Genomic DNA, 9197 nt, shown 5'->3' with positions numbered 1-9197 from the left:
GCATAGCCCTACCTCGTATTCTTTTGTCAAGGGGTATTCTCCAATGGTCTCAAGAAATGAACCAGAAAAAAATCCTTAGAGGAACACAAACCCTCATTAAACGTCTCCATTTCCAGTACCAAGCGAGGAGCTGTTGCAAGTGAATTGCTCTTCATATTCACTCTTGGTTCATTCACCACCTGTTCACTGCCTCCTCCTCCTTTAAGCCAGAAAAAGGTTTATAAACACCAAGAAAACAGCAGCCGACTGGTGCTACAGCCCGCAGCCAGACACCTCAGGCTGTGACCCCGTGTGCTGCCAAGGGTGAGGCTGTGTCCCCAGGTGGGCAGGCACCAGCAACACGCCTGTGCTCAACCTGCAGGCGGATCTGGAGCTGCAGAGAAGGCGCACAACAGCCAGGCCGTGGGGCTGGGGTATCCCTGAACGCTCACTACTGCTCCCACAACCTCAGACATGACCAGGCAGTACCCAGCTGGCACTCTGTGCAGCCACTACGAGCTGTGCGAGACCACAAACGCACGGAGCCCTCGGGGGCAAAACTCAGTCAGCCCACGGTGTTTTTCAGAGTGAGAGACTTTACCTCAGAGTCTCCTCATCCACCACGCAGCAGCAGTCAGGCGAACCTCTGAGGAAGAGTGCGCGCAGTCACAACCTTCTCCACTTGCTCGACGCCATTAGATTTAAAGAGAGACAAGAGCTCCTCACACTCTTTGCCTCCAATTCCCACACACCTTCCCAGCTATACCTCATGCTAGGCCACAAGCTAGGGCTTGGGCACAGGCGCACAGCAACACTTCTGTGCCAAGCAGGACAGTCACCCCCCTCTTTGCGAGACCCTGGAACCGGGACCCAGCCAACACTTCTCCCCAGCCAAGGGCATTTAGTAGGAATAAGACACCCCAGGCTGAGGCAAGCTCAGTGTACACGTAACCAGTGTCCCCTCAACACGCAAAGGCTCCTTACCTAGGACTTCTCCGCAGGCACGACACGCCGAGGAAGGTGTTCGGAGCAGGAGAGAAGAGAAACCGGCGACAGAAGTCCCTTTCCCCGGTTAGGGTAGCAGAAGCCTCTCTCGCCGGTGAGGTCCATAATCGCCCCCCTGTCCTCTCCTACCCTGAGGTGGAAGCACGCGCCCGCGGAAGGATCATCCGCCAAGCGCGGGAGAGAGAAAATGGCAGCATCACGAGCTGCACCCCAACCAAAAGTATCCTTCCGCAGCATTTAATCCCTTGCTCATTATCCCCGCCTGGTGAGGTCGGGGCGGCATTTAGCACCTCGCTCATTATCCCCACCTGGTGAGGTGGGGGCTGCATTTAGCACCTTGTCCATTATCCCCATCTGGTGAGGTGGGGGCAGCATTTAGCGCCTCGCTCATTATCCCCAGCTGGTGAGGTGGGGCAGCATTTAGCACCTCGTCCTCCGCCTGGTGCAGTCGTATCCCTGCATGGTGGGCCCGGGTCGCGTTCTGCCTGCCGCGTAACTGCCCTAGGGAGGTGGATCCAGAAGGCTTGAAGGTGTCTAATACAGTGCAGGTCAGTTGGGGTCCTGCGTGGGGGAGCGTGTTCAGGTCTGGGGTGTTTGTTCGGTTTGTAGTCTGTGGAACTGCGGAGAGGGAGTGCAGCATTGCTGGGGGCTTTTCTGCGTTGGGGTCTGTGAGGCAACGGGTCTCTTGGTGCTGTGTTAGGCTTGTAGCCCGCGTGAGGTACTGTGAGGCAGTGCAGCATTGGGGGCTTCCCTGAGCTGGGGTCTCTGAGGCAACGGGTCTCTTGAGGCTATGTTGGGTTTGTAGGCTGTGTGAAGAGCTGTGAGGGGGTGCAACATTGCTGGGGGCTTCTCTGCATTGGGGTCTGTGAGGCAACGGGTCTCTTGGTGCTGTGTTGGGTTTCTAGACTGTGGAAGTGCTGTGAGGCAGTACAGCATTGCTGGGGGTTGCCCTGAGTTGGGGTCTGTGAGGCAAGGGGTCTCTTGGGGCTGCGTTGGGTTTGTAGCCTGTGGGAAGTGATGTGAGGGAGTGCAGCATGGCTGGGGGCTTCTCTGCGTTGGGGTCTGTGAGGCAACGGGTCTCTTGGTGCTGTGTTGGGCTTGTAGCCCACGTGAAGTACTGTGAGGCAGTGCAGCATTGCTGGGGGTTGCCCTGAGTTGGGGTCTCTGAGGTGGGGGGTCTTCTGAGGTATTTTGGGTTTGTAGTCCATGGTAGTGCTGTGAGGGAGTGCAGCATGGCTGGGGGCTTCTCTGAGTTGGGGGCTCTGAGGCAAGGGGTCTTCTGAGGTATTTTGTATTTGTAGCCCGTGTGAAGTGCTGTGAGGAGATGCAGCATTGCTGGGGGCTTCTCTGAGTTGGGGTCTGTGAGGCAAAGGGTCTCTTGGTGCTGTGTTGGGCTTGTAGCCTGTGGAAGTGCTGCGAGGGAGTGCAGCATTGCTGGGAGATTCTCTGAGTTGGGGTCTCTTGAGGCTTTGTTGGGTTTGTCACCCGTGGTAGTGCTGTGAGGAGTGCAGCATTGTTGGGGGCTTTCCTGGTTTGGTGTCTCTGAGGGAGGGAGTCTCTTGTTGCTGTGTTGGGTTTGTAACCTGTGGGAAGTGCTGTGAGGGGGTGCAGCATTGCTGGGGGCTTCTTTGAATTGGGGTCTCTGAGGCAATGGGTCTCTTGAGGCTATGTTGGGTTTGTAGCCTGTGGAAGTGCCCCTGAGGCTTTCATGGGATATCTTAGTCAAAATATTGCCACTTTCCTATACTCTGGTGTGTTTTCAGTAGTTCTGAACGTTGTGCTGGGTGTCTCTTGTCTCAGGTCTGTTAATTACTTATTGAAAAACACAATTTTTCTGTTTACCTTTTCTCCCTTTCATGCCCTGCTTTTCTTTTCAGTATTTGAGTATTTCTCAAGGCTGGTGCTGCTATGTGTTACTGCATTTTATTAAAGTTACTGCATTTTATTAAAAAAGCAGTGGTAGTAGTTGCTGCCTAAGATATTGGGTAAGCCTTGATGAAAAGGAACCAAAAGTCCAAACTGGAGTAAGACATCAAATCAGTTTACTGTAGGTCATGCAGTTTTGATGAAGAAATTGTTTCTCCAATACAAAATGAAAGAACAGCTCACCATCCAGGAGGTGATGTGCTGATGAACATGCATTTGTGTGAAATGGGAGCAGGAGGAAAATGCCAAAAGAAACAATTTAGGGGAGCTGCAGGTTGCCACTTTCTGGATGTGGTGTTACCTCTGGAACCTGAGGGAATTTCTTGGAGAACAGATTGCTTTTCCTGCCTTTTTCTCTGGCTTAGGTATTTGTGAGTTTTTATTACTGCTTTTTGTACTGTGTCCTCAGCAGTATCTGGTGTTTCATGATTAGGCCAAATTTTCAGTCTTGGGAGGTTGCCATCAAAAACAGCTGTGAAAAGGTGAAAAGATGAGGAGAGTGAGAACATGTCAGGTGCTTTCAGTGCTCCAGCTGTATCATATTAATGACCTCACCCTATTTCTTTAAATCTGTAGCAGGTGGTGGGAACAAGTGAGGCTGAAGTTTTGCAGTAAAAAAGAGGAAATCTGACTTCCTTGAGGAGGCTACTTTTAAACTTTTGCTATGTAAGTTGGATGTCTATGATAAACTTGCTGGAGCCAAGCACCAGGAACCTTCTTAATTCTCATTGCTCTCGAATAAGTAGTAATTGTACCTCAAAAATATAAAATGTGGGTAAAGTGGATACTTTTCATTATTAGAAAAACATTGGGAGAAAAAGGGTCTGGTTGGTTGTTTTGTTCCATAGATTTATTGAATATTAAATTTCATTAAAGAGAATCAGTGGGTTACTGCTCTTTGGGTACTGTCCATGCCACTGGAGAAAAACTATCTCAAGTAGTATAAGGTGAGGTTTTTAAAGTTACTTTTCAATTATTTTTATGGACAAGAAACAGAGAGGATGGGGTCAGATGTGAGGTATAAAATGTAAATTTTGAACTGGCTTCATAAATTAAATGAAAGAAATGCATACACTCAAACTGGAGATTTAAAGATGAGGATGGTGAATTTGAATGCGCTAGGAAGAGAGCCTGAAATTCAAGTAATTTTCAAGGAGAGTCTTGGTAGTAAACGAGTTTAACCTTTTTTATTTGTTTGGTTTTGTTACTTGAGGAGCTGCAACATAGTGATGGGAAAGCAAGGGGCTTAGGAGCAAGGTTTTGGCTGCTCTCTATTTCTGCCATTTTGTGTGTGGTGCTGTTACTGCTGGCACAATTTTCTTGTTCAGCAGCTCAGGTCAAGATGTATTATGGATAAATGAAGATGAAGAGCTGGAGTTAAGAATTGAAAAGACCTTTATTTCCTCAGAGACAACCCCTTAAAGGTTGATGAGGTTGGAGCCAAAGGCAGCACACAAGCAGGGGCTGTGAAGGCAATACAGCTGTCAGCCAAAGTAGTAACAGTAAGAGAATTAATTTCCCAAGGTGAAATAGGCAGTTGTTCTCTCCAGTAAATTGCAAGTCATCAAAATGTTTTTGGTACTGCAGCCAGTTTTCTTTTTAGTGTATGTTGCATATTCCTTCTGCAGTGTCTGTTTTCCTTTCATGTTTGTGTTGAGTTTCAAGTGAGACAACTAGTGTTCATTCTGAAGGTATTAAATTTCTCAATGTATCTTCTAATTAATAAACTAACCATACTGTAATACCCTTTAAAGTATACTTTGTGGATGATGTACTAATGCACTGTAGTGTAATTGGTATTATATGGAGTCATCAGACTATACTGACTTAAACTATCTAGCTATGTTAGTCAGAAAATTAAAAATCATGGAAGAGGAACCCTTTTATAGAGCTCAAGTGCACAATATGATGTAGATATATTTATTAGGAAGTGTTGCATTGATTGTTTTTTTCTTTGTGTTGTACTTCCCTTTAAGCAAGTTTCAGAAACACAACATTATTAACATGCACAATGTAAATGTTTTCTGTTGACTCTCGTGTCTCCAAGTATGTGAAAAAGCTGACTTTTGTAGAGCAGAGTACCATGCTTATGCTTTTTCAACTGGCAGATAGACGGTGAAGTGAAACACAGGCATGTCTTGGCTGCTGGAGTTGCTTCCTGGCTTTTTAAAGCCTGGAGGGGTGGAATGAATCTCTTCCCTGTGCTGCTTCAATCTTTCACTCTGTTTGTGTGTTGACATAATTAGAGATGAATCTCTCTTCATTTGAAGAGCTTGCCAGTCTGTTGTAGTTCCTGTGTCAAGTAGGAGTTATCCTCCTTAAAGTTCAGTGACTAGAAGGTGTGAAATTGCTTACAGACACCTAGCAGCTCACAGTTAGAAGTGCTCTGTTCCAGATCTGTATTTTGAGTATATTCTTTTTTGAGAGAGATGTTATAGACTGACACATTTAGTTTCAGAACAGCCAAATACTCTTGTTTCCCACTTCATTCACTCCCATCCTTTACTGGATCGTTTTCTAGCTTATATAACCTTCCTTTAATTTTTTGCTGCCCAGTTAACCTCTTATCAGCTCTAATGATAGAGCTGAGCTTTGGGACTTGTGAATAAACATGTGAGAATTTGAATCCTTGAATGCTGCAGAAACTGACATAAACAGGGTGGTGTTATGAGCTCTACAAGCACTGTTTTTCCTCCAGAGATGTAAATGACCCCTGTGCAATGGCTGACATCCACACTGGAAATAACTTTTTGTGTTTCCAAGGGATAATACTGAGAGTTTGAGGAGATTTTTTTCTTGGCCAGTATCTTCTGTTAAATCTGGCACTGGAAATACATGGTTTCTTACAAGGGGAGAAGCATTCTGTCCTCAGAGATACCAGGGTGTAGGAAGGCAGGAGTCCCACTGTGCAGATGAGTATCACTTTTGAAATCACATATGCAGGCATCCTACTTGCAATATGGAGGGAATACATGTTTATCTCTAATGAAAATGGCTCTAAGCCTGCAATTAAAACTGACTTGTTTTCACTGCTATGAACTGCTTAATCTGTGCTGTTGTTGTTCCTAATAGGCAATAACACTTAAAATGACATTAGGAAATCTAAAGTGTGCTGTATTTGCAAATGTTTGCTTTAGAGTAAATTTTGGTTCTTTTTAAGTGTCCAGTGGGATTATTTGGGTGTCACTGCTGATAACAAAATGCTTAGAGCTGTTATGAAATAAGAACTAATAAGCTTTAAGGAACAGATTCATGGTGAGATAGTAAAATAATTTCCTGTTCTGGCCAACTAAGAATTTCATGTAGCAATAATGATCAAAAGAAGCATTTTAAAAAGATTTTTAAACAAAATGAGCTTGGAAAAAAAGCTGTTGAGAAGAAGTTCATATAAATTCTTTCATTTGTAAGGTTCAGAGCAGCCTCTAGGTCAATCACATTGAAGTAATTTGCAGAAATATAAATGCCTTAATTAAGCAAGTTTTAAATAAAAAGGGAGCTATAAATTGTTTGCCTTAATGTATTTATACATCTATGCTTCCCAGCAGCTGGGGGGGAAAGTCTGTGTTAATCTCAAGTGAAAATGAGATTACAGAATATTGAGGATACATTGGCAGAGATTTTTGTAAAATTATCTCCTTCATAACTGCTGCCACATGGTGCTAGCATAAGTAACCTGATGGAAGCAGATACTCTTATCCAAGAAAAAAATAATCAACCCTTATGACTGACAAAATAAAATTTGCCAAGTGCCATTTCTTAGCCCGATTTGTACCCTGATAGGCAAGCAGTTGCCACATGGAATTCATTGTATGCACTTAGTAAGGGAAAGAGCAATGCAGTGGCAACCAAGGTGTAAATCTCAGACGTTTCAGATGAGTGCTTTGCCTGTTAAATGTAGCCACAAAGAACTAAGACTTCACATTATATCAGTAGTTACTGTTTACAGCTACTTTTTACTTTAAGAGATGAAGAGCTGTTCTGCCCTGAGGTTTTTTGGTTGGTAAGTTATCTGAAACACCTCCCTCCTCACCTTTCCACTCTCAAAAATAGAGGTCCTGGGATAATTGGAGAATGTTTGAATCTAAATCATGGCTGTAGATATAGATGAAAGTTCACAGAGCTGCAAGATACCCAGATTACCAGCCTACTAGTGTTGTGGATTAATGGTTCCCCTAAAACAAATTCAGAGGTAGCTTTTGCTACAGATAGAGGGATATGTAACCAGCATGGGATGTTGCATACACGTTACTACCAACTGTGCTGCATAGAATTGTTTATTGAAGTGTCCCATTATAGGCACCAAGGCATGTGTTTGGCTCTCTACTGTGCCATCTCTGTAATGAGGAGCCAGATCATTTTGTTTTATGGTTCTCTTTGACTCCATGGAAGCTGTTGAAGCAAGCAGTGAGTGTCAATTCGAGATCTAAATGCCACTCAAGAGCATTTGCTTGGTTTTTTTCTTTGGTTTGTTTGTGGGGGTTTTCGGTTGGTTAATTTGGGTTTTTTGTTCTTGTTTTGGGTTGTTTGTTTTGTGTGCTTTTTTGTTGGTGGGTTTTTGTAGTGTGTGTTTGGGGTTTGTGTTTTTTGGTTTTTTTTTTTTCTTTTTTGTTTGGTTGGTTTGTTTGTTTGGGGGCAGGGGGAGTGGGAAGAGAGAAGGAAGCTGCATCACTTTATGGCTTTGGTCAAAAGGCTGATATTCTGTGCTAACCAGGTGAGGTCCTGTTCTCTAAGTGGCAGAATCCACAGAAGTTCTCTGGTTAGTATTTCCTTACACTTTTGTTTTTCTTGAACAGTGTCTTGGATTGAAAGGGAAAGATTTTCCTGGCTATGATAGTTTCACCTGTTTGCAGTTCATGGTCTCCAGGCCCCTATCACAGCAGTAGCAAGTGGTTAGGCAGTTCCATCCTAGCTCACACCAGCCCAGTGAATGAGTCAGGTTTGTTTTCTTGTAATTGCTGTTTAATGATTGTGGTTCTTGCTCAATTGGAAAAACAAAGCTATTTTTATGTTTGAAGCTTCTGCATGGATACCAGTTTGACTTAGTCTGATTATATACACAAATATAATTAATGTACTCCAGTGCACTCCTGTCTTGATTCAGTGTATGTCCAGAGTTATTTACCTCTGAAGTGATAGAAAATAAATGCATTATTTCTTTTTTGTGATTATCCCAGGAATTGTTTGCAACTCTTAGAGCTGCCAGCTCTGGTCTTTTCAATTCCTGTGTCCTCATCAACTGCTCAGGGTTCTGTTGGCAAAGAACTGAGGCTAATTGGTGCTTAATATCAATCAAACAGTTAGAATGAAGCAAAAGTAATTACTATGGCTGACATAAATTAGTAGTAAAACTATCATGGCAACAGCTATTACTGCTGTTTAGTTGGTTGTCTGGCCCATTGGCTTCTCATATAAAGTGGGCTATTTTATATAAAAGATCTGTTTGCAAGAATGGTAACATGCCACACAACATTAAAAAGGCAGCCAGTGAACAATGATGATACATCTGCCAGGTTCACCCAAGCTCACCCAGGTGATGCTGCATTTAAGAGGAGAAAGAAATACTACTGGAAATACTCATTAGCAGATCACAAACTGAACATAAAGCTTCCATACCACACTGCTGTTTGAAAAAGGCAAGCACATTGCTCATGGGTGAATGAATACATTGTCACATCCAAGATATTATTACAGTCCTGGAAGTTCTCTTTCAGGAGCTGTGTTTTTGGAGAGGTGTAGACAAAAACTACTCTAGCTGTCTTAGTGTTTTTGTCTTTTAGGTGACTAAAGTTATGAGGAGAAGTTGAGGTGATTTACAGCATGTGAAGTTTTTGTTGTAAGCAGAATGATGACTTGTTAGTTCTCTGCCTCCTACTGACAGCAGTATAAGGGGTTATTAGCTAAATTTTCAGGCTGAAGCAGGTCTCATAAGGAAATAATAAGTTCTCCATCACTGTAAACTTTTAATGATAGTTTAAAAGCACCTGTGTGGGCTGTGTTATGAATCTTCTTCGCCTGGAGCAGGGCAGTGGATGACATAGCTTTTCTAGGCTTATTTTCTGTAGCATTTGGAGTCTTGCAAAGGCATGATCATGTCTAGATGAACTGCTTGTGCAGCTTTTCAAATCCTGGCTATAATTTATGAAAACAGATTTACAGATTAAGAACCAGGCTGGGCTTTGTCCAAATGGTCAGATCTCTTCTACACAAACAGGAAAAAAATAAGTTCAGTTTTTGCTTTATCTTAACTCTGATTTCTGGCTTCATTGCCTGAGCAGATGGGATCAGTC

The sequence above is a fragment of the Calypte anna genome, chromosome 9 (genome assembly GCF_003957555.1).
Source record: "Calypte anna isolate BGI_N300 chromosome 9, bCalAnn1_v1.p, whole genome shotgun sequence".
NCBI classification, from domain to species: domain Eukaryota; kingdom Metazoa; phylum Chordata; class Aves; order Apodiformes; family Trochilidae; genus Calypte; species Calypte anna.
The sequence above is the reverse complement of the archived record's forward strand: the minus strand, read 5'-3'. Positions refer to the sequence as shown.